Source organism: Macaca nemestrina, chromosome 1 (genome assembly GCF_043159975.1).
Source record: "Macaca nemestrina isolate mMacNem1 chromosome 1, mMacNem.hap1, whole genome shotgun sequence".
Taxonomy (NCBI): domain Eukaryota; kingdom Metazoa; phylum Chordata; class Mammalia; order Primates; family Cercopithecidae; genus Macaca; species Macaca nemestrina.
In genome coordinates, this window is record NC_092125.1 from 52,877,588 (window position 1) to 52,904,164 (window position 26,577).

A 26,577-nucleotide genomic window follows, 5' to 3' on the forward strand; every position below is an offset into this window, starting at 1 on the left:
CAAAGAACTTTAACTCCGATGAAGTTTTTACTCTTTGCGAATACTTACCCTGTGTAAACCTCAATTAAATCATGTTTAAAATAGAAATAATGATACAGTAGTAGTCCCGTTTTATCTGTGGAGGATACGTTCCAAGACCCCCAGTAGATGCCTGAAACTGCTATTTTTTCCTATACACACACACACATCTTTAATGAAGTTTAATTTATAAATTAGGCACAGTAAGAGATTAACAGTAATACTTAGCAATAACAACTAATAATAAAATAGAACAAATATAACAATATAATAAAATTTATTTGAATGTGATGCCTCTGCCTCTCAACCTTTCCTTTTCTCTTCCAAAATATCTTACTGTACTTTTCAGTCTTTGATTGACCACAAATAACTGAAACTATGAAAATAAAACTGTGTGTAAGAGGAGACTACTGGATTTCTCTAGTGAACATTTAGTATTTGTCAGTCATTTTCTACTCTTTGTTCTAGTTATTTAACTTGTTTCTTTGAATAGTTGATGCACTTTGATCCCAAATATATAGCTCCTCAACCAGAAACGGGACCACTATAACCATTTACTTATATTTTTAAATCATAAATTTATTACAAATGTATAGTAAAATTTACTTCATTTTATTAAAAATGTGTCATATCAAGTATGTTCATCAAAAATCAAATTTTTTTCTACTTCTTTAAGTTTTCAGAGTACATCTAATATATCATAATCACCTTAGTACAGCACATCAAAATATAATGACTTTTGTGCTACTAATTGATGAAATATTGAATATTTAATTCAAACCTGATAAACACATGTAAGCCTGGATGCTTATCTGAAGTGCACCAGAATTCTCAGGTTTTATTATTGTGTTGACAGTCACTTCCCTTCCCTGACATTTTCCTATTTCAGGAGAAGAGGCAGAATGTAATTTCTTAGTACCAGTTAAAATTGAAAGGGCAAAGTTCTAAAAAATAAAATTTAGGAAATAAATCTATCCCAATAAAGTATTAATCCAGAGATTTATTTGAAGTAAAATATTTTGTAGAAGCAGATATAAAATTGCTTTGACCTTTCACGCACAATACAGAGCAAGCATTTGCATTTTCATCAATAAAATGCCTCACCTGTATAGGACAGAATTGTCTGGAAATAGGAAGAAATCTCAATTGAAGTTTTAAGATAAGAATTCTAAATTCTAATTATAAATTAATGTTAAAGTCATTATGCATTAACAATATATATTATATATAACTATTCTTAATCTAAAATAGGAGACATTTCTGATACAGATTTAATAAAAAGAAGCAAAGTTATATCCCTTCTATTCAATTATTGACTTTACAAATATAGAGGAAATATTAGTATGGTATTTCACATTTAATTAACAATTGGAAATTAGTGATCAAAAGAAAATTTGTTTTCTATTTAATATAATAAATGAGTAGCTATGGAGAGAAAGCCAAAAATATAAACCACAATACTTTTGGCAGGACCTCTGAATTCAGTAACTGTGTAGATCACATTTAAAGAAAAAAATTAATGCACAAAAAATTAGATTAACAAAAGGAATACACATCTTTTTCTTTTTATTCTTTACTTTGTAAAATAAAAATTACTGTAAAAACAAAATACAAAATAGAAAAAGTGTTACATAATTGGGTAAGTGGGTTTGATACAGCTTGATAAGTTATGCATAGGGACTTTGGACCTGTATTGATCATTTTGAATAAAACAACAACTCTATTTAAGCATTTTATGATCTTAACATATCCTCTTATCAATTTTACATTTAAGGGTATGCATTTTCAACAAAGCTTCATTTATCTGGTTTATTTTTGTTTGGTTTATAAATACTATTGTTTGCCTTAATGTACTGAATTTTCTTTGGAAATACATACTTTTCTTTAATTCCATTGCCACATTGATCAATAACAAATAAAACTAAAAATCAGCATAAAGTCAACCTTGAAATGGTTTGCTATTATTATTGAAATCCATAATTACTGACAGCAGACTTTGCTGTCTCTCTACAAATTTGTGTGTATGTGTGTAGATGTACATCTGTATGTGTACTTTTAAATGGTGTTTGGTGTTCATGGACCTGTATAGTTGTGGCTGTATAGAAATAGGATGCTATGCCTTAGGTTTACCACTTGAAAACAATCTTAATAATATTAGGGGTCAACTAAGGACTGACCTTTGTATTTTTGACATTTTGAAATCATTGTAAATGAGCAAAGTAGAAATATCAACATTTGAATGAAAACATTTACTGCAACATAGGACCACTGAAACTTATCCAGGAGCCCTAAAGCTTTTTGTCCATTACGGAAAACCTAATAATTTCCATTTTAGTTTATAAATCTCATTTTTTAAATAAGATTAAAATTTACTTAGTAACTTTCATGGAAAATAAATCAATAAATAAACAAATAAAAAATCAGTATCCTCTTACCATTTGTTTTACATATTTGATGTTGTTACTACAGGAATTACATAGTTAATACAGTAGACTCTACACATATGTGTGTTCTGCATCCATGGATTCCACAACTGGATCAAAAATACTTAGCAAAAAAAGTTGTGTCTGTACTGAACATGTACAGATATTATTTCCTTGTCATTATTCCTAAAACAATACAGTGTAACAACTATTTTCATAACTTTTATGCTTTTTTTTTTTTTTTTTTTTGAGACAGAGTCTCACTCTGTTGCCCAGGCTGGAGTGCAGTGGTGCAATCTCAGCTCACTGCAACCTCTGCCTCCCAGGCTCAAGTCATTCTCCTGCCTCAGTCTCCCGAGTAGCTGGGATCACGGGTGTGTGCCAGCACACCCAGCTAATTTCTGTATTTTTATTAGAGACAGGGTTTCACCATGTTGGTCAGTCTGGTCTCAAACCCCTGACCTCCTGATCCACCCGCCTCAGACTCCCAAAGTGCTTGGATTACAGGCGTGAGACACCGCGCCCAGCTGCTGTATTAAGTATTACATGTAATATAATGATGACTTAAGGTAGATGGGAGGATATGCATAGGTTATATACAAATACTATATCATTTTATATAAGAGATTAAGCATGCATGAATTTTAATATCTGCAAGGAATCTTGGAACCAATCAATGCCTCATGGATACCGAGGGACAACTGTATTTGCTTATTTGATTTTTGCTTTTTATCTGAAACTTCTTCTATTTTAAGTATAGCTACTTTGATTAAATATTAAACAGAAGAAATTAATAAAATGAAGTGACAACTCACAAACTGGGAGAAAATATTTGAAAAGCATACATTTGTTAAGGAACTAATATATAAAATATGTAAATAAGTCAACTCTATAGAAAGAAAACAATCAGACTGAAAACCGAGCAAAGGACTTGAAAAGACATTTCTCAAAAGAAGACATACAAATGACAAACAGATATGTGAAAAATACTCAACATCACTAATCATCAAGGAAATGCAAACTAAAACCACAATGAGATATCACCTCAGACTTGTAAGAAGGGCTGTCATCAAAAAGATGAAAGATAACAGTTGTAGAAGATGTGAAAAATAGAGGAGACTTGCATATTATTGGTAGAACTGTAAATTAATATAGACATTATGAAAGACAATATGGAGGTTCCTTAAAAAAGGAAAAAAATAGAACTACCAGGTGATCCAGCAATCCCACTACTGGGTATACATCCAAAAGATAAAAAATCAGCAGGTGGAAGAGATATTTGTACTTCCATGTTCATTGCAGCATTATTTATAATATTTAAGATTTGGAAGCTATCTGAGTGCCCATCGATGATGAATAGAATAAAAATGTGGAGTGTATGTACATACAACAGAAAAGTATTCAACCCTTATAAAAGAATAAATTCTATCATTTACCAAAACATGGATGAACCTGGAGGGCAGTATGCTAAGTAAAATGAGCCAGACACAGAAAGACAAATACTGCAAGATCTCACTTATATGTGGAATCTAAGTAAATCAAATTCATAATTCTAGATGGTGTAACAGTAGTTACCAGAGACCTTGGGATCGGAGAGAAGGGGAAAAAGAAAATATTAATCAAAGAGTAAAGAGTTTCACCTAGACAGGAAGCATAAACTGTAGTGATGTATTGCACAGAATAGTGTCAATAACTAATAATAACGTATTAAAATGGTTTAAAAATGAAATTTAAAATGTCTTCACCACAAAAGTTAATAAGTATGTGATATAATGGATATGTTTATTAGTTTGATTGATTCATTACACAAAGTAAACATCAAAATATCAAATTGTACCTCATAAATATATACAATTGTCAATTAAAAGTAAAAGAAAATTTTCAAAAATAAAAACCATTAGTCTTTCTCATTCAATGCATTCAATTTCGTAGACTCAATACCCTCTATTTGAAAATAAGATTTATTTGGACTATGATTAGAGGTCTGTACTATTTCTGTCTTCTCTTATATTTTTACACTAACCTGCACCTTAAATTTGTATTATGGAAAGCATATCAGAGTAATCAAGAATTTAGAATGTAATGTTTAGCGATGAGTTCCATTGCCATGGAAGTTCAAAGTTATGAGAAGAGGTGCTGAACTAAATCCTATGTAAGGCAACAAAAGAAATTAACATTATGAGGAAAGATATATGGGAGTTAAAGAATGGTTCATTTCTATGATTATAACTGAATCCTGATCAGTAAAATAATGGTTCTTCTCAGTAATTTGACTCTATCTAAGGACTCTTCCATCACTTCATAATTCCTGTTCCACTGTTATATCATATATAGCTATATACTTTTAAGTTAAACTAGATTTTGTCAATTTACACCTATTAGATAACAAAAATGAGGATACATGACATAATGATAAGAAGAATTACAAGCCTAATATACAAATATGTTTTTCCCACTATTCTAAGGAAGCTGTCATCTTTTGAGGTTTGGAGTTGAATGAAAGTTAATGTGAAAATTGCATATTTTGTTTTCCTTTAAATCTCATAACTTATTAATTAGAGGAGGAAATACTGTAGTTTGTTTTTGATGGTGTTTACTTTTCTTTTTCTTTTTGTTTGGTAATAGTTCAGTCTTTCTCCAACAACAGTGAGTTAATTGTTCATAAAAATAAAGAAAACTATATTTCTTTCATTACGAATTTCCTTCAAATTAAAAACTACTTGACCAGTTAAATAAACATGCTTCATTGACAAGCTATAATGAAAACAAAGTGGAAGATCTAGGTCCAATGTTAGTTCACATCACAGATTTTTGAAAATGTAGATCATGGATGCACAATGATAAATATTTTAATAAAGATCGAAAAGAAATTATTACTTAGATTAAAAAAAAGAACTTTTCTGGCTGGGGAGACTGCCCTTCCTGGGTCTAGCCAGTTCTTACACAGTAAAGGGGTCAGATGGAGCCTGTCTGTGATGTACAATCTAGCCAATCCAGAGGTGTATCTCCTTTATGTGACCACTATACCCCAGAAGGCAATATTTCTTTGATTTACTCACCTTTAAATGATATTTTGCTATGTGTATAATGCCTCCACTAAATATAAGAAATCCACAAGTACAGGATGAGACTTTAAGTTTAAGCAAATTTTAATTATATTAAGTTGATATTTAATATCTTTTTTTGCTATGTTATGAATCCCCAATCATAAAGAGTAGAAAGGAAGAACTACTAATCCTTTTAAAACAACAATAAACTTTTACTATCTCCAAATAGAGGCCAAATTATAATGGCCAATGTTTCTTCTGAAAATGAAAGGAAATTTTAGATCCCTGACTCTTATTATTCTTCCTCTATTATCACTCTTGGAAATAGTGATAGAGTAAGGCATCCATAAATTGACATGCTGACAATACAGACTTACATGTATTATTATATTATACTTTTTTCTTCAAAGAAGATATTAACATTTTACTCCAAAATGTCCTAATTATTAATATATTTTATAATTATGTTAATAAATATAAATTAAAATACTTATATATTGTTAATTTATAAAACCTTTTCACTAGTCTTTTTTTTGTTCTAAGTTTGCAATTGGAAAAAATATATATACATTTTTCTCTCTACAATATTCTGGCTAACTAGAACCTCCAGAAATGACTGAATGTGATACGAATATTGTATAAAGATAATTTTAAACCTTGTATATACAGAGCTAAAGAGTTCTTAGTACTGATTATTCTTTACAAGCTTTTCTCCATAAGAGAGATCCACATGATGTTATGTTCAACATAATGTTATGAATATGCTGCTGAAAGCAATTTGCTATAGGGTTACAAGTATTTCATTTTGCAAAATAGAACACAGAAATAATAAAATTTAAATCTATGCTGTCAGTCACCAAAATGTGGAGGATTGTTTTTATATTTTTGAAATTTTTCTTTTAACATCATTTATAATTAAAATACCAATAAAGATACCTCCTCATCAAACTGTGAGGTGACAAACAAACTCAAAATGTTTAGAGATTTATAAACAAGAAAAATACAGTAGCCCATAGCCAGGCTGTTCGCTATGAATCTTTTAGAAAATGCTTTCCTCGCCCTGTGTGTTTCCATCTATTTCTCTAATGAGCTTATGTCTGAATTTCTGGAGCATTCAGTGTTGCATAAACAGGCATTCAAGATTTGCTTATTCTTGAAGTATTAAGCATAGCTATACTGAAATTCCTATTAATGCAATGGCAACATGATTGAAATGTTTGAAATAAGACATAAGTATTTATTATTTTATTAGATGATGTTCTGGTCTGAAATTTTTTAAAACATACATACATTTTAGATAATTGAATTGAATTGTCTTAGGTTAGACATAAAACTGGTAATATATAACATTTTGATCTGTCTTACAGAGAAAAATATTCAGAAATAAATGTTTGCCTGAACTGGCTATAGTAACTAGATCTTTGGATATTGTAACACAAGACTATACTATAGTACTAGGTATTGTATGCTAAATGTTTTCTTAGTCTTGACTAGCTTGGTTTTCTTACAAATTATCTCAAATAGCCTTCACAGTAATAAATTTAAAAATTGCTAATTTTTCAGAATTTTCTATTACCTGTGAAGTTTATTTTTAAGTTAATAAATTTCTATGTTGATAATTTTTGTGGAATGCGATCTTCAGAACAACTGAATAAAGTCTTATGTCAGATCAAGAGAGAAGACACAAACAGTGCTGCCCCCTAAAAGCAACCCTCTAAACCAATGTTCTGTGTACATTTTTGTTTCTTTGTTTTTCCATTGAATAAATACCATATTTTATGAGATAAAATATGTCTTTAAAAATGTAACCAATGAAGCATTTGTATTTTATACAGAACAAATAAATGATTTTGAAGAAAGATTAACAGTCCAATCTCCAAAGTTTCTAATATTTAATTCCGTTAGTTCTGGTGTGAAAACTTTTATGACCATGCCTTGGATGTGACTCATTTTGAAAATTAATATCCTGAAGAATCCAAACTACCAAAAATAGCAAAGTGGTTATACAGAAAATCTCATTCAAAAAAATATAAAGGCTAAATTTGGGTGCGAACTGGAATATTACAGCATTTTAAATTTAGGAGAAATATTTTTATACCCCTGAGCAACGAATAGATATTTGGGTTCAGGAAATGTTTCTGAGATGTTCAATGAAGAAGATATACTAAACAGGCTTAAGACATTCTCTGCCATTTGTCTCAGAAAACAAAAACCCTACATAAATTATAACATTCAAAGGTAATCTCCAGCTACTAAGATTAGAATGGAATCTGTAACTACAGGTTACCTCTCTTTGGTTTTGTTCTTTCCTCTAGCACAGTGACATGTATATAGCACACAAGTAAACAAATATTTGTGGATAAGTAATGTAACGCAGAGACCCTGTTTCCTCATGGATGGGGTGTAGAAAGAAGAAAAAGAACAAAATGGAGCCTTAGTATTTTTCTGCTCCGTTACTCTCTATAACATTCTATAAATTATTATAGTTTTCCACAGCTAAAAATAAAGTGCATTGACCAATGCATTAATACCCATTTGTGCGCTGATTTTAAAATTTAACAACGTTTGAGTGAAGTGGATATTTTATTAAATCCTTCTAAAATTTTTGTTCTCTTGGCTTATTCTCTTCTCTTACAAAATCTTAAGAAAAATCTATCTACCTTCAAGTAAGGAGAATTTTAATCCTCATTTCATCCTATGAATCTTAATGTCTGGTCATATTCCAGCATTAATTGCTTTATCTCCACACTAATGAGCTAATTTGCATTTTTTACAACAAGTACTTGCTGTCAAAACATTTATATGAAACTGAAACTTAGTCAATCATCCGTATATGTGTTCTCATGCTTCCAAACATCTGGTTGTTTTGAAACTGCAGGGTGTTAGAAATAACATTTTAGTATTCTTCTGGAGTATTTTTTATAAACTTTCAGGGTCAAAGGACTGTTTGGCAATAGATGATAGCTATCAGTCTAATTGCCTGGGGAAAATTGCTTATTCACACTCTTGCAAGATTTTGCATGCAATTTCAGACTAACGTCATTTGAAGTCTGTCTGTGATCTCAAGGCTAATTATCCATGATCTTGAAGTTTACCATTTTATAGTCAATATTTTTGGATGGATTATTTTAATGATACCAAAGTTTTATCTCCATAGTTCCTTGTATTCCAGTCATTGTAAGCATCTATAACGCATCATATGTCTAAGAATATCTTTGTGTCATTATTTGCTTAATATCTACCTTCTCCATTCATGTGCTTCTGAGGTGAAGGATTGTTAATTTTGCTCATCAATTTATAATCAGCACATAAGACATTTCCTAGCCCAGCAGGGTGTTTATTAAACTAACCAAGAGTATTAGTCCACTCTCACACTGCTATAAAGAACTACTGGAGACTGGGTAATTTATAAAGAAAAGAACTTTAATTGACTCACAATTCTGCAGGCTGTACATGGCAGGGGAGGCCTCATATTGTACAGGCTGTACAATATGGTGAAAGGCAATGCGGGAGCCAGCACTTCATACATGGCAGGAGTAGGAGGAATAGAGAGAGCTAGGGGAGGTGCTACACACTTTTGAACTCTATCATGAGACAGCAGGGCTAAACCATTAGAAATCATACCCATGATCTAACCATCTCCCACGAGGCCCCACCTCCAACATTTGGGATTACCATTCAACATGAAATTTAGGTGGGAACAGAGAACCAAATCATATCACCATACTTATGACTGAGTCATTTATTCACAATTGAGAAAAATTTTAGGCATCATTTTCACTGTAGAAAATAAAATTATCTCTCTCTCTCTCTCAATATACATTTTGAAACTAAGTCTTATGCCTATCCCAAAATATTAGTTATTATTCAAATTCTGTTTTTGAGAATATGAAGAATAAACAAAATTACAGTTTTAAGAGGATACAAATTTTCTACAAAGGCTCAGATTTAAGAATTCAGGAAAATCCACTGCCTCTGGGTACAGTAGATTAACTTTACCTATACAGACACCATCTAGCTAAATTATCACATGAGAGGAAAGCACCCCAATCCAAATACAGGTTAATCCCACCAAATACAAGTTAATCTCAGTTTTGTTTTGTTTTGTTTTGTTTTCATTTGAAATAGTGCATTGCTCCTTCCTTCTTGATGTTGTACCTTCACTTGGGTTTTTGCATCTTATATCTTTGCCTCTTCCTCCTCTTATCCATGACCAGCACTAATGTTGAAATGCATCACAGCTCAGTTCTTATTATTTTTCTCTTCTTGTTCACACTGATTTGTGTGGTGATTTCTTCCCACCCAAGAGCTTTAAATAATAATTACATGCAAACATATCCAAAATGTATATGTGAATAATCAACATATCAAATGTAATGTGTTCAAAATTAAATTCCTGATTTTGTCTTAGTTTCTCTCAGTCTCATCCATTCTCTTCGTTGGTGGTAATTCTATCAGGCCAAAACGCTTGGACTATTCCAGGACTATTCTTAGCTTTTATTCCATGCCCTAAAATCTATACCCACTGCACCATGGAAAAACTATTGGTTCTACCTTAATAACATATCCAGAATTAAATGCCTTTCATTGATTCCCATAATCTCTAACTTGGATTGCTAGAATGAGTAGTTTCCTGTTTTATCTCAGAAAGTTTGCTCTTAATACTGGAGACACAACCATTTTTTAAAAATAAAAATAACACGATTCCATCCCATTATTTTAATCCTGTGTAACTTAAATAAGTGCCAAAAATATCTAAACAATGGCTATAAATCCTCATATGACATGACATCCCACCCCTTCTCTGAATGCTGCTTCTTTTACTTATAAAAGCTTGTGGAGAATTTAATTGTTTAACAAGCAACACAATTATTTTTTATCTAAAGTTTGTTTATTTAAATAATTCACATAAATATCCACTTGACATAACAAAGAATGGAAAACATAACATTTTCCAAAAAAATGACATTTTATTTGGAGTTGGTATAGCTTTGTCAAATCTGAAGCTCAATAGATGATAGAGAATCTTTGTCACTTTTTTAGCGGGTTTCACAAGTAGTCTTTGAGTGTAAAGATATTACACAGAGTTTTTTGTCATTTAATTGATTACTAAAATTTGTCAAGGATTTCTCAATTTCTCTTTTCCATTGTCAGTGCTTTATGTGCTTAATGATAGATAATGGCTTACGTTATGGGTTGAACTGACTTCTCTAGAAAGATTATGTGGAGATCCTAACCTCTGCCACTGTGAATAGGAACTTACTAGGTAATAATCTTTGTGGATATAATTGAGATGTACATGTACATTATAATGTGTTCATACAGGAATAAGCAGATCCTTGATCTAATATGACTACTTTCTTTAAGAGAAGAGTCAAAGAGAAAGGGACAGTTGCGCACACAGCAGAAATGTCACCTGACAACATAGGCAGAAATTGAAGTGATGGATCTACAAGCCAAAGATCAAGGATTGCCAGCCAAGCCTAAAGCTTAGAAAAAGGCATGGAAATGATGGTCACCTAGAGCCTCCTGAGACCATGGAAATAGCAATTCTTCATTTTAGACACCTAACTTCCAGAGATAATTTTTGTTGTTTTGAGCCACAAATTTGTGGTAATTTGTCAAGGCAGTCCTAAGAAAATAATGAAGTTTCCTGGACAGAAAGGGTCATTTCCATTCAAGATGATAAATAAATGCATGAATTTTCCTGTTAGAACCTTAAAATTGTAGATTCCTTTTAGGTGGATTGGTACACTAAGTGCATAATCACCAAAACCTATATATTGTAGACTCTTAAGCTTGGTTTTAACAGTTGACAACGTATTTTAAAAGACACAGGGTCATATTAAGCATGTAACCAAATATAGGCTGATAACACAGGCACCAACTTACTAATCAACAAAAATATATAGATAACTACCCTGGGAGCAGAAACATTTATGTTCAACATAGTCAAAATTTGTACAGATGTGTTCTTTGAAAAATATAATTATCAGATGATCATAGAATGATTAAGTCTGCAATAGCAACAAGAACAAAAATTGACAAGTAGGATCTAGTTAAACTAAAAGCTTCTGCACAGCAAAGGAAACTATCAATGGAGTAAATGGATAACCTACAGAATGAGAGAAAATATTTGTCAACTATGCATCTGAAAAAAATAAAATATCCAGAATCTATAAAGAACCTAAATAATTCAACAAACTAAAAGCAAATAACTCCACTGAACAGTGGGCAAGAAAGGTGAACAGGCATGTCTTGAAAGAAGACACACAAGAGGCCAAAAAACATGAAAAAGTGGCTGGGCACGGTGGCTGACGCCTGTGATCCCAGCACTTTGGGAGACCGGGGGGAGCGGATCACAAGGTCAGGAGATCGAGACCAACCTGGCTAACCTGGTGAAATCCTGTCTCTACTAAAAATACAACAAATTAGCTGGGTGTGGTGGTGGGCGCCTGTAGTCCCAGCTACTGGGGAAACTGAGGCAGGAGACTGGCGTGAACCCGGGAGGCGGAGATTGCAGTGAGCCGAGATCACACCACTGCACTCCAGCCTGGTCTACAGAGTGAGACTCCATCTCAAAACAAAACAAAACAAAACAAAACATGAGTAAGTGCTCAACGTCGTAAATCATCAGAGAAAAGCAAAACACATCTGCAATGAGATACCATTTTACAAAAGTCACGTGGTCATTATTAACAGTCAAAAAACAACAGATCCTGGTGAGGCTGTGGAGAAAAGGAAATGCTTCTACGCTGTTGGAGGAAATGTAAATTTATTCAGCCACTGTAGGAAGCAGTTTGGAGATTTCTTACAGAACTTAAAACTGAACTAACATTTGACCCAGCAACCCGTTGCTAGGTATTTACCCAAAAGAAAATAAATCATTCTACCAAAAAGACACATGAACTTATATGTTCATCACTGCACTATTCACAATAGCAAAGATACAGAGTCATCCTAGGTGACCATCAATAAAAATAATCCACTCATAAAAAGAATAACAGGTCCTTTTCACCAATATGGATGCAGCTGGGAGATATTATCCTCTAGGAATTAATGCAAAAACAGAAAATAAAATATTGTTTGTTCTCACTTATAAGAAGGGGCTGAACATTGGCTACTCATGACCATAAAGATGTCAACAATAGACAGTGGAGACTATTAGAGGGAAGGAGTAGGGAAGGGGGAAGCTGCCGAGAAACTACCTGTTGGTATTATCCTCGGTACCTGGATGACAGGATGATTCATATCCCAAACCTCAGCATAATGGAGTATATGCATTCAACAAACCTGTATTTGTATCCCCAAATCTAAAATAAAAGTTAAATTATAGAAAACAAAACAAGTAAGCAAAACTTTCTATCACAGTCAGTAGTGTACTCACGTTAAATCCTTTTTTGCATACAGTGATCAATCTGTCAAAAGGACTAGAAAATTTGCCTTCATTTACTCATAGAATTACAATGAGAACTTCCTAATGCCAATTTTCTGATTTTAAATGTCCAAAAACCACTATTCTTAAGTTTAGACAATGTAATTATCATCATATGCACATACACAGAACCTCCCCCCCCCACACACACACACATTTTATTTCTTAATATTTAAATAAAGCAAGATATAAATGCTTAAATGTAGGCTGCTCGTCTATGGTAAAATAGTCATATATTTTCAGGATTTATGGCTTCTGCTGCCAAAAGATCCGCAACATACAAGGAGGAGGCCTTCAGAGAGAAATTCTTACAAAAGCAGAAGTGACCAAGAATGCAATTTGCAGACTGGCTAACTAAGAAGCTTACCAAAACCTTTTTCTCTATGCAGCGATAAAATGGATCTAAATTATTGAAAACACCAATTCAGAAGTCTGGAAATTGACCAAAGGCACACACAAAATTTTATTTAAGAAAAAACAACTGAACCTTAGTAAGAACAATGGGAGTGTGACATTTTAGGCTGGGGCTGATATGACTCCTATTCCTAATACCTCCATGCATGAGTTCTATCATGTCAGGGATGGCCAGGAAGAGTACAGCTTCAGTGTCCAAATGGATGACTTGACATGAATAGAGTTGACAGAAAAAAGAAAAAATCATGACCATGTATGTTGTCTAAAACAATATGTTTCTCATTAAGAACAATTAAGGAAGGCCAATATTAGAGTGAGTTTAGCATTGCGATATAGACTGAGACAAACAATACACAAACCAGAATTAAACAGGAAGAACCAGGGAAAAAGACAGTCACAATGGGCTTTAGTATGTTTCTTTAATAATCTGTAAGGCTGCACTTATGGCCAAGGAGGTAAGTACACTCAGGAGAGACTAGAAAGGGCTGAACTATCAATACTAGCTTAACTTAAGGCCTTGCAAAGGGAGAAAGTAAAAGTTGGGCCAACATGTAAACTGACATACTGAATGTGTTCAACCTACTTACAGACCCAGTGACAAACAGCTGAAGCCTTGCAGGGTCAAGATGTTTAAGTGCAACTTCTGACTACTTATTGGCAGACACTAAACTATGGTGACCCAAAGTGACTCCAGATTAAAAATAAAAAACAAAGCTGCAACAAGAAAATATGCGTAGATATAACTGGCCATACACTGCTAGTGTGTGATATCATCAGGGAGAGAAACCATACAGAATTTTTCTAATCAGTTAACTAAACAAATACATAAACAAAAAAGCAGCAATAATAACTCCTGGGGGAAGGGAGTCAGTATCCAGAATCAATACAATGTAAAATGAAAATGTCAGGTTATAATAAATAATTATGAGATATGCTGAGATACAGAAAAGTATTATCTATACAAAAGAAAAAAAATTCTCAGGGCACAGTGGCTCATGCCTGTAATTCCAGCACCATGGAGGACTGAGGTAGACATATTGCTTGAGCCCAAGAGTTTCAGAGCAGCCTGGGCAACATGGAGAAACCCCATCTGTACAAAATTACAAAAATTAGCCAGTTGCTGGTGGATACCTGTACTTCCAGCTACTCAGGAGACTGAGGTGGGAGAATCTCTTGAGCCCAGAAGGTGGAGGTTGCAACTAGCTGAGATCGCATCACTACACTCCAGCCTAAGTGACAAAGCAAAAGCCTGTCTGGAAAAAAAAAAAAAAAAAAAAAAAATTGAATAGATGACCTCTTAATGACCTTTTTTATTTTAAAATTAAGAAAAAAACTTCACTAGATACTGCTTCTGAAAGGGTCTGGATATTGGACTTAACACAGCCTTTTCAGGAATAATAAGTATGTTTTAAAAACAACTATAGAAAGTTGTGTTTAAAGAATTAAAGGAAAATATGACAGTAATGGCTTATCAAATAGACATTATAAAGTAATAATTATATTTTAAATAATACAAATTCTAAAGTCAAAAATACAACAATTGAAATACTTTTTAAAAATCACAGGAGTGGCTCAACAGCAGATATTAGCTGGGAGAATAAAGAATCAGGAAATGGAAAGATAGATCAATAAATATTATCCAGTCTAAAGAAAATACAGGAAGAAAAGGCATTATATTTAAATAGAGACTCAGAAACCTACGGGACACCATGGAGCACACCAACATTTACATAATTTGATATCAGGAGAAAAGGGGAGAGAAAGAGGAAGAAAAAATATTTGAAGATAAAATGACCAGAAACTTTCCAAATGAGATGAAAGTGTTAATGTTTACATCCAAGGAACTGAACATACTCCAAGTAGAATAAATACAGAGAGAATCATGCCTACACTAATTAAACTCTTGAAGACAATGACAGGGCACAATCTTTAAAGGAGCAAAATAGAAATGATTTTCACAAACAAGGGCTATTTTCTTATGAGGCATGGAGAATGACTCAAGCGACAAGAAAACTTTCTGGTAACTTGGAACTCTTCTATATCCTGATTCATTTGGGTCTTTGTTACATGAGCATATACATGAGCACATACATTTGTCAAAACTCATGGAATGGCACTTTTAAAATGTCAACATTTCTTGTACATTAATATGCTTCAGTGAAAAACGGAAATAGTAAGAAAAACAGATTTGGTGGAAGCTAAACGTAAGTTGACTGAATATGTTTCATACATTATGCAACCTAAATGCTCAAAGAATCAATCTGGGAAATTAGACATTTGATAAGATGTGACTCCTTTAGTTGTCAATATAGTTGTTGTGGCAGAATGCAAAATGATCACTGAATTACATTTCAATAAAGTGGTTTATGAAAGAATATGCTAATAGAAGACTATGTAATATGATGAACAACCTGATATAGGGATCTTGATGGTGGCTCCTATTGTCACTATTTCCTTAGAAGTCAGTCTGCTTTGAACAGTTTCTTTCAAGTTTTGGATGCTTAACTGGAATACACAAGCATATAGACAGTTTAAACTTACTATACTGTTTTTACAATTCACTGTCTTCAGGTATTGTGAATGTCCCTGATGTTTCCTTATTTGCAGCCAAGTTTATGCTTTGATTTTGATTTATCTTTGAATTTCCTTCTGTCAGCTCCCTCAGATATTCGATTGCTTAGGGTCCTACAGGAGAAACACCACATATTTTTTTTTTCTGATATAGAAGCAGCTGATCTTTTCATTTCCTCTCCAAGTTCTAGGATATGAAGTAGTATATTTGGATCTTGAATAAAAAGTTCATTCAGGGTATTGTCCAAACTGTAGCATTTTAGACAAAAATATACACTGGAATGCTCACTTAGAATGTGCACCATAATATTCTCATAATATAGAACAATTTTAGCTCTTATTAACAACTTTGCTAAACATTTTCACGTTTGCAATTTCTCAACGCTCTTTTCATATTAAACTTCACCAATAATGTCTAGAAGATACACCAAGAACCAGATATCTCCTAAGCCAAGCAGTGATAGTCTGTGTTTCTGGTAAAAGTATAAGCTAAAGAAACACTATTTACCTAGAGAAAACAAACAAATAAAACTAATGAGTCTATAATGATAACAGGTGTTTCCTGGGTAGCATCTGTACAATATGTCTATTGATGAAGTGACTGACATCATGCAGTAGGTTAGTTTTGTATTTCTCTTTCTTTTCCTTTTCTTTAAAAAACTTTTATTTTAGGTTCAGAGGTATCTGTGTAGGTTTGTTATATAGGTAAATTGTATGTCACAGGTGTCTAGGGTAGAGATTATTTTATCACCCAGGTAATAAGCATAGTGCCCAATAGGTATTTTTCCATCCTCACCCTCCTCTCACTCTTCTCCCTCAAGTAGGGATCAGTGTCTGTTGTTCCCTTCTTTGTATCCACGTGTATTCAGTGTTTAACTCCCACTTATAGGTGAGAATATGTGATATTTGGTTTTCTGATCCTGTGATAGTTTGCTTAGTATATTGGTCTCCAGATCTATCCATGTTGCTGCAAAGGACAGGATCTCATTCATTTTATGATTTCATAGTATTTCTTGGTGTATATGTACCAAATTTTCTTTATCTAGTCTACTGTTGATGGACACTTAAGTTGATTCCATGTCTTTGCTATTGTGATAGTACTGCAATGAATATATGCATGTGTGTATTTTTATGGCAGAATAATTTATATTCCTTTGGGTATATGGCCAATAATGGGATTGCTGGGTCAAAGGGTAGTACTGTTTTAAGTTATTTGAGAAATTATCGAACTACTTTTCACAATAGGTAAATTAATTTATATTCTTACCAGCAGTGTATAAGCATTCCCTTTTCTCTGTAGCCTCACCAGCATCTGTTATTTTTTGTCGTTTTTCTGACTGGTGTGAGATAGTATCTCATTGTGGTTTTGACTTGCATTTCAATAATGATTAGTAATGTTGAACACTTTTTCATATGTTTGTTGGCTGCATGTCTGTGTTTTTTGAAAAGTATTTGTTGATATCCTTTGCCTACTTTTCAATGATGTGATTGTTTGGATATTATATCTTTGACAAATGTGTAGTTTTCAAATATTTCCTCCTTTTCTGTAGGTTGTCTGTTTACTCCATTGATAGTTTATTTTGCTGTGTAGAAGCTGTTTAATTTATTTAGGTCTCAATTGTCAATTTTGGGTTTTTTTGCAATTGCTTTTGGTGTCTTTGTCATGAAATTTTTGCCAGAACCCAAGTCCAGAATGATATTTCCTAATTATTTTCCAGGGTTTTTATAGCTTTGGGTTTTACATTAAAGTACTTAATCCATCTTGATTTGATGTTTGTATATGGTATGAGAAAGGGGACCCATTTCAATCTTATGCATATGGCTAACCAGTTATGCCAGCACCATTATTTAAATAAGGAACCGTTTCTCCATTGTTGTTATTATCTTTTTTACTTTATTGAAGTTTAGATAGTTGTAAGTGTGTGACTTTATTTCTGGGTTATCTATCTTATTCCATTCACTGATGTGTTGGTTTTTGTACAAAAGTAAGTATCATGCTGTTTCTATTACTGTATACTGTAGCATTGTAGTATAGTTTGAAGCCAAGTAATGTGATGCCTTCAGCTTTCTAATCTAGAATTATATTGTCTGTAAACAGGGATAGTTTGACTTCCTCGCTTCCTATTTAGATGTCTTTTATTATTATTATTCTTTTTCTTGCTGATTGCTCTGGCTAGGACTTCCAGTACTATGTTGAATAGGAGTGGTGAGAAACATCATTCTTGTCTTGTTGCTGTTTTCAAGGGAAATGCTTCTAGCTTTTGCCCATTCAGTATGATGCTGGCTGTGGATTTTTCATAGATGGCTGTTTTTATTTTGAAGTACATTCCTTCAATGCCTACTTTGTTGAGGATTTTTAACAGAAAGAGATGATGAATTTTATCAAAAGCCTTTTCTGCATCTGTTGAGATGATCATGTAGTTTTTTTTACTTGTGTTTATGTGATGAATCACATTTATTAATATGCATATGTTGAGCCAACCTTGCATCCCAGGGATAAAGCTTACTTCATCATGGTGGATTAGCTTTGCAATGTGCTGCTGGATTTGGTTTGCTAATATTTTGTTGAGAATGTTTGTATCATGTTTATCAAGTGTATTGGCCTGAAAGTGGTTTTTGTTGCTGTTGTGTCTCTGCCAGGTTTTGGTATCAGGATGCTGCTAGCCTCATAGAATGAGTTAAGGAGGTGTTTCTCCTCCTCAATTTTTGGAGTTGTTGGAGTAGTTACAGTAGGAATGTTACCAGCACTTATTTATACATTTGGTAAATATTGCCTGTGAATCTATCTGGTCGTGGGCTTTTTCTGGTTGGTAGTTTTTAAATTCTGATTCTATTTCAGAACTCTTTATTGGTCTGTTGAAGGATTCAATATCTTCCCGGTTTAATCTTGGAAATTTGTGCATTTCCAGGAATTTATTCACTTCTTTTAGGTTTTCTGGCTTATATGCATAGAGTTATACATAGTTGTTTCTGAGGGTTTTTAAAATTTCTGTGGAGTCAATGGTAATGTTCTCTTTCTCATTTCTGATGGTGTTTTTCTGCATCTTCTGCGTTTTTTTCTTTATTAATCTAGCTAGGAGTCTATCAATCTTTTTTGCTGTTTGAAAAAAACAACTCCTAGACATTTTCATCTTTCATATGGATTTTAGTGTCTCAATTTCCTTCAGTGTTCAACTTTTATTTTTGTTATTTCCTCTCTTCTGCTAGCCTATGGAGTTAGTTTACTCTCGTTTCTCTAGTTCCTATAGGTGTGATGTTAGGTTGTTAATTTAAGATATTTCTAACTTTTTGATGTTGGAGTTTAGTACTATAATTGCCCTCTTACTGCTTTAGCTGTATAGAAATAATGTTGGTATGTTGTATGGTTTTTTTTTTTTTTTTGCATGAGTTTCAAAAATATCTTTTTTTAAAAAAATAACTAATTTCATTGTTTACCCAAAGATTATTTGGGAGTTGGTTGTTTAATTTCCACATAATTGTATGGTTTTTAAGTGATTTTTCTTAGTATTAATTTCCATTGTTACAGCACTGTGATCCAAGAGTGGACGTGGTGTGATTTAGATTTTTTTTAATAGACTGAGGATTGCTTTATGACTGATTATGTAGATGTTTTTAGAGCATGCCTTATGTGCAGATGAGAAGAATGTATATTCTGTTGTTTTGGGCTGAAGAGTTCTGGAGATTTCTATTAGGTCAGTTTGATCAAGTGTATAGTTAAAGTCTCAAATATCTTTGTTAGCATCACACCTTGATGATCTGTCAGATACTGTCAGTGGGGTTTTGATATCTCACACTATTATAGTGTGGTTATTGAAGCCTCTTCATAGTTCTGTGATAACTTGCTTTATGAATCTGAGTGTTCCTGATCTGGGTACATATATATTTAGGATAGTTAGATCTTGTTGAATTGAACCCTTTACCATTATGTAATGCCCTTTTTTGTCTGTTTTGATCCTTGATCATTTAGTCTATTTTGTCTAAAATTAGAATTTTAAAAACCCTGCTTTTGTCTGTTTTCCATTTGGTTGGAAGATTTTTCTGCATCCCTATACTTTGAGCCTATGTGTGTCACTGCATGTATGATGGGTCTCTTGCAGAGAGCATACCATTGAGTCCTGCTTTTTTATCCACATTGAAACTCTGTGACTTTTAATTTGTGAATTTAGCTCATTTACATACAAGGTTAATGTTGATATGTACTGATTTGATCCTGTCATCATATTGTTAGCTGGTTATTATGCAGATTTCTTTGTGTGGTTACTTAATAGTGTCAATGGTCTATGTACCTAAGTGTGATTTTGTGGAGGTTGGTAATGGTGTTTCCTTTGCATATTTAGCGCTCCACACAGAACCTTTTATAAGGGAGGTCTGCTGGTAATGAATTCCTGTATCATTTGCTTGTCTGTAATGGATCTTATTTCTCCTTTGCTCATAAAGCTTAGTTTGAGTGGATGTGAAATTCTTGATTGGAATTTCTTTTTTTTTTTTTTTTTTTCCCAGAATGTTGAATATTGACACCCAATTTTGTCTGGCTTGCAGGGTTTCTGATGAAATGTTCACTGTTAACCTAATGGTATTCCCTTTGCAGGTGACCTTCCCCTTCTCTCTAGCTGCCTTTAACATTTTTTATTTCAAATCAACCTTGGAAAATCTGATGATTATGTGTCTTGGGGTTGCTTCCCTTGTATAGCATCTTGGAGACATTCTCTGCATGTCCTGAATTTGAATGTTGGCTTCTCTAGGTAGGCTGGAGAAATTTTCATAGACGATACCCTGACATATGTTTTCCAAGTTGTCTTCTTTCTCTTCTCTTTTAGGAATGCCAATGAAACATAAATTTAGTCTCTTTATATAATCCCATATCTCTCAGAAGTTGTGCTAATTCTTTAATCTTTTTTTCTTTATTTTTGTATGACTGAGTTATTTTGGAAAACAAGTTTAGCTCTAAGATTCTTTCCTCCATTTGATTGATTCTGCTGTTAGTACTCGTGATTGTATTCTGAAATTCTTTAAGTGAGTTATTTGCTGAGATCAGTTTCCTTCTTTCTTAAAATGATCCTTTCATGTTTCATCTCCTTTCGCATTTTATTGTATTTCTTAGAATCCTTGGATTCAGTTTTGACTTTCACCTGAATCTTAATGATATTTGTTTCTATCCATATTCTGAACTCTGTTTCTGCTATTTTAGCCATTTCAGGTTGATTAATAATAATTGCTGGGGAATAAGTTCAGTCTTTTTGAGATAAAAGGACACTCTGGTTTTTTGTGCTGTCAGAGTTCTTGTGCTAAATCTTTCTCATCTGTGTAGGCTGACATTCCTTCAATCTTTGATATTTCTATTGTTTGAATTGATAGTTTTTCCTTGTACTTTCTTGGATGCCCATACGGTTTTGATTATACTATAAGATGGGTTCAGTTGATTGGCTTTGTTTTCCTTCCCCAGGAGACCTTGAGGACCAAGAGTGAGTCCTGGTACATTATAGCTCAGTGCAGGTTTCTCAGCGACCTCTCACTTCAGCCCAGAGTCTGTGTCCCCACTCCAATTACTCACAATGCCTTCTCCCCAAAGATCTGCTCAGAGTGCACCAGTTTGTACATGGTCTATTGTCACTTTTACAAAATCATTTTTAATCAATTTTGTTTTAATCAAAATGTGTTCATGAATCTGTGAGTGGGTTTATTGGAATCAACAAGTAAAAGGGATATAATGCAAAAAAAGTAAAAGGTTAAAATATATTCAATATAAATTTCATGGTGTGTTTTCTTTCATTTATTTTTCTTTTTTTTGACACTGGGTTCTAATGATCATTTTAACTTTGGAGAAAAATATAGTAATCTCATCATTGTACTGTGATTAAATAGTTAGCATAAGAATTACTTTCATAACTTATTACTAGTTATGTAATGACTAGTATTACAAGCATGTAGTGTTTGCAAGCATGGAAACTTTTCATAAAAATGCAAGACTATGCTTTGGATTTGCCAAACAGCCATGCATATGAGAAAAGAGAGGGCTTAAAAGTTAGACCTAAAACCATGAAAACCCTAGAAGAAAACCTAGGCAATACCATTCAGGACATAGGCATGGGCAAGGACTTCATGACTGAAACACCAAAAGCAACGGCAACAAAAGCCAAAATTGACAAATGGGATCTAATTAAACTAAAGAGCTTCTGCACAGCAAAAGAAACTACCGTCAGAGTGAACAGGCAACCTATAGAATGGGAGAAAATGTTTACAATCTACTCATCTGACAAAGGGCTAATATCCAGAACCTACAAAGAACTTAAACAAATTTACAAGAAAAAAATCAAACAACTCCATCAAAAAGTGGGCAAAGGATATGAACAGACACTTCTGAAAAGAAGACATTTATGCAACCAACAGACACATGAAAAAATGCTCATCATCACTGGCCATCAGAGAAGTGCAAATCAAAGCCACAATCAGATACCATCTCACACCAGTTAGAATGGTGATCATTAAACAGTCAGGAAACAACAGGTGCTGGAGAGGATGTGGAGAAATAGGAACACTTTTACACTGTTGGTGGGACTGTAAACTAGTTCAACCATTGTATAAGACAGTGTGGCGATTCCTCAAGGATCTAGAACTAGAAATACCATTTGACCTAGCCATCCCATTACTGGGTATATTCCCAAATAATTATAAATCATGCTGCTATAAAGACACATGCACACGTATGTTTATTGCAGCACTATTCACAATAGCAAAGACTTGGAACCAAAACAAATGTCCATCAGTGATAGACTGTATTAAGAAAATGTGGCACATACACACCATGGAATACTATGCAGCCATAAGAAAGGATGAGTTCATGTCCTTTGTAGGGACATGGATGAAGCTGGAAACCATCATTCTGAGCAAACTATGGCAAGAACAGAAAATCAAACACTACTTGTTCTCACTCATAGGTGGGAATTGAACAATGAGAACATTTGGGCACAGGGTGGAGAACATCACACACTGAGGCCTGTTGTGGGGTGAGGGGAGTGGGGAGGGATAGCATTAGGAGATATAACTAATGTAAATGACAAGTTAATGGATGCAGCACACCAACATGGCACATGTATACATATGTAACAAACCTGCACGTTGTGCACATGTACCCTAGAACTAAAAGTATAATTTTTAAAAAAAGAAAGAAAAGGGAGGGCTCTTCCTTCTCACCAAGCTGACAAACAGCAGCATTTCAGGAGGCCTTTCTAGTCAGCTGCAATAAGCAGAAACAACTAATTCCACTGAACACATGATAGATGAGCAGACTCTCTGCTCATAGACGTCATCTACTAAAATGGGCAGCTTCATAACCAGCTGGTAAGAAAATGCTCTTAACGATTCCTCTGCTCAGAGAAGGTGTATACCTTCCCCATATGGAATGTGATCATTCATTTTGAGTCTAAGTTGACAAGGGTTTTGGGGGTAATTTGTTGTGGCTGGTGGAACTACTTGGGAAAGAGAAGCAACAAGATGGTTTTTGTTTTCCTGCCTTTCTCTTGAGTTCACCATTATGATCTCACATAGTGAGCTCATCCTATATGAAACCCCCTGTTTTTCAGACCTTTTCTCACAGCTTCCTCTACTCATCATCTTTATCCTGCTGCTTCATGGTCCCCAACAAATGAATGTATCCCCAGCCTGTGGGATAAATTTATTTAACAAGTTTGTAGGACAAAGAGATTTTTAAAGCTCAAATTAAAACCTAAAAGCCATTACAAGAGAGATAATAAATTCAATAACATTAAGAATATTCAAGAAGGAGAAAAGCAAAATAATATGAAAAGGCATATGACAAACTAGGAAGAAAAACTATTGTATCTCAAAAAGCAAAAGACTAGCTACAGTAACATAGTAAGCAAGAGCTCCTACAAATCAGCAAGAAAAAACATCCAAGAAAGTGAAAGATGAATGAGCAAATATTTGAATAGAAAATTTACATATAAGAAAATATTAGTGGGCCCTAAAAACATTAAAACATGCTAATCTCATTGATAATATGATAAGTTAAATTAAAAACTTCAATAGAATGTCATTATTTTCCAAACACATTGGATACATTAAAAGTTTGATAATTCACTATATTGAGAGGGATATGAAGAAACAGGAACCATAACACTGGTAGAAATATCAGTTAGTACAACTTGGCAATATCTATGAAAATTTAAAATGCAAATAGTTTGTAAACTGCAATTCTGCTTCTAGGAATTTAATCTTAAATATGTCTTCAAACATGTATAAAATGATATTATTGCAAGATTTTCATAGTCATATTGTTTATAGTAGAAAAATATTGAAAGTAACCTACCTGTTCAACAACGGGAGACTGGTTAAACAAATTATAACTATCCAAAATTCACAATGGAGTACAATGTAGCTATTATAAACAATAAGAAATCTCTTTATGTACTGGTTTGGAATGATCAACAAAATATGTCATTAGATTATGAAAAAAGTAAAGTATTGAAGTGTATATAAAATATGACTTGCATAAAAACAAAAAATGTCCTAAATATGTCCATATATATGTATGTTTGTGTGTATATATATGGAGTGTATAAATTTCTTACATTTGTGAACACACATTCTTATAAAATACCTATTAGAGGGAGACCCCAAAATTGGAAACAGTTTCTACATCTGAGAAAGGGAAATGATGGCTGCAGGTTAAGAAGGACTTAATTTTTACTGTATATCTTTTTGTACTTAAAAAATTTTATATTATGTGCCAATGGGAATAAAAAAGAGTTATCAATGGTTCTTTTTTTATAAGACAAGTGCTTCTTCTGAAGTATGCCCAGAGTGTTATGGGGCCTCAGAGAAAGAACACTTCATCTGAGTGTTTAGGAAGGTATGAGAAATGGTCTTCCTAGGTTGCCAAAGAATGTCGACTCTTGAGCTGAGTTTTGCAGGATGCGCAGATATGAGTTAGGTAGACTAAATTCTTTTCTGTTCCAGGAAGCCAAGGGAATTTGGAGAGCTCCTTACAATTTACTATATATTGTTGCATGTTCATTATTTTGAGTACCCATCTTTGTATTGTTCAGTGTCAGGCACTTTTTAGGTACCTAATATTTCCTGAATCTGACTGGATATACAGAAAAAGAATATAGGTCAAGAGATGCAGGACCTATCCTTATAGGATACACTTTAATAAGGAGTAGTTGTGATGGTAATGAGCAGGACGAAGAGGCAGTGGAAGTGGAGAAGGACTTCAGCAAAGACTATAATAATTGTTCATTCTTAAAAAGTGAGGTCCTGCCATTTGCCACTACATGGATAGAACTAGAGGACATTAGGCTAAGTGAAATAAGCCAGATACAGAAAAAAAAAAATATTGCATTATCTCACTTATAAGTGGATATATATTTTTAAGAAGAATTCAAATAAACAGAGATAGAGAATGAAATAGTGGTGATGTGGTTTGGCTGTGTCCCCACCCAAATCTCATTTTGAAGTTGCCAGAGGGACCTGGTGGGAGGTAACTGAATCACAGAGGCAAGCCTTTTCCATGCTGTTCTCATGATAGTGAATAAGTCTCATGAGAATTGATGGTTTTAAAAATGTGAGCTTTTGTGCACAAACTCTCTTTTTTTTTTTTTGCCTGCCACTATCCATGTAAAATGTGTCTTGCTTCCCCTTGCCATGTGGAACTGTGAGTCCATTAAACCTCTTTCACTTCCCAGTCTCAGGTTTATCTTTATCAGCAGCATGAAAGTGGACTAATACTAGTGGTTACTACAAATGAGGAAAGGGAAGAAAAAAATCAGGCATATAGGTTAAAGGATACAAAATAGCAGATATATTGGAAGAACAGGTCTAGAGATATAATGTACAAGGTGAAGACTGAAATTAATAAAATGATATTGTATTATAAATTTTCATTAAGATTTTAGCTGCTCTTTTCACAGAAAAGTAGCTATATGAGATGATAGATATGTTAATAGGATTCAATATTGTAATGTTTTTACTATCTATATGTATCTTATAACATCATGTTGTAAACTTCAAATATATAAATAAACATTAAAAAGGAATTAAAAGTCTTATGAGTATATTATGGAATAACATAAAGATAGTAGAAAATACATTTCCTATGGTATTGTCTAAAGTATATTTCCTTTGACTTGAATTACTTTTGAGTGAGCAAAATGATAGACTAGAAAATAGATTTAATATTAATTTCATTTTCATAAGATTTGGTTCGTAAAATGTGATATAGTATTATACATGGCCTATATTTAATGAAAACAACATATGTCAATTTAAAAATTAAGTGATTTAAACAGATATTTTAAAATATTTCTTTCTATTTTATCTCTTGCAACTGAATAGCTTAATCTCCTTTAAAAATAGGAATATAGATAAATGCTACAGTTACTAAAGTTACTGAACAGTAAGCCGTCAAATCAAGGTTAAAGAACTGGGAAGTTTACCAGATATTGCAAATATCAATCTGCATAGGGAGAAAACACATAAATCCTACTGGTGTGTAACCATAACTTCAATATATTTTGCCCTTGGTTGAGGGATAAATTAAAATACAATTAGAAGTGTTTGTTTGCTTATATCACATTTGGCATTCAAGTCAACAACTCAAAGGTACTCTGAACTGATTTAGCTAACCTTTTATTTCTTGTTCTTTTGGATG

The 26,577-nt window shown here is 33.2% G+C and overlaps 1 long non-coding RNA gene across 2 annotated transcripts in view; it reads left to right on the top strand.

The window, feature by feature from the left end:
• Positions 1-26,577, top strand: part of LOC105484644 (uncharacterized) — a 199,112-nt gene that overhangs the window by 156,923 nt on the left and 15,612 nt on the right. Inside the window, exon 1 of one of the 2 annotated variants that reach the window (XR_011608616.1) lies at positions 4,555-4,593. The exons of the other annotated variant lie outside the window; for it this stretch is intronic. This is a non-coding gene — a long non-coding RNA (uncharacterized lncRNA). Of the gene's footprint in view, positions 1-4,554; positions 4,594-26,577 lie in introns of those variants that run through there. 2 annotated transcript variants of the gene reach the window in all.